Here is an 890-nt window from a genome sequence, read left to right as displayed (position 1 = left end):
AATATATTATATTTAATTTTTCAAATAATTACACGAGTAACATGTTACATTCCGACAAACTTTTTTTTTTTAAATAACAATCCTTATTCGTCTTTGTTTCTTTTCTTTTGTTTTTTTTTTGTTGATCTCTTAAAAAATTATTTATAAATTGTATTATTCATTGTTGGCATATAAACGAAAACACGCAAGTTTATATTATTATCTTATTGTTATTTGAATTGGTTAGTTTGAGAACTAAAGATTCAATTGCACACAATATTGCACTTTATTTTGGTATTATAAACACAGAACGATTGTTTCGTAGGTCAAAGGGATCGGTTTTGAGTAGGAAATACAGAAGAGAGCAGTAGTAGACGATAGGGGATGTCGTTGGCAAGGTATAGTCTGTCAGAAACAGACCTGATGACGTTTATATAATCACGTGGTTAAATTGTTGTACTGTTATATCTATGCTTATATAATCGGAATTTACATAGCGTTTCGTCCTAAGTATGAAATACAACATAAAACAAACAAAAAAAAAGAGAAGGAAAAAACATAATGCTCTGCGTTATTATTCTCTCTTTGTCCTTGCATATGACTTTTGTTTGATTGTTATTCAAAATATTTTTGAAATTAAAAAAGGAACAGTTCATTATAAATATATATATATATATATATATATATAATTAATAATAATCAATGTTTTCTTGTAATATAATATTTGCAAATTATTCTACACATTAGAAACAATTTAATTGTATCTTAAAATTGATATCAATTTAATTGTAGGAAAAAACAATTTATTATAAAGAGAATTAAAATTTAACATAAACCAAAATATACCTAATCTTTTCACAATTATTCAATAACACAAAGAAGAATTGATCAAGTGTTATTTAATAATAATT

Source organism: Polistes canadensis, unplaced genomic scaffold (genome assembly GCF_001313835.1).
Source record: "Polistes canadensis isolate GaletaPanama2010 unplaced genomic scaffold, ASM131383v1 scaffold_215, whole genome shotgun sequence".
NCBI classification, from domain to species: domain Eukaryota; kingdom Metazoa; phylum Arthropoda; class Insecta; order Hymenoptera; family Vespidae; genus Polistes; species Polistes canadensis.
This window is presented reverse-complemented; position numbering follows the sequence as displayed.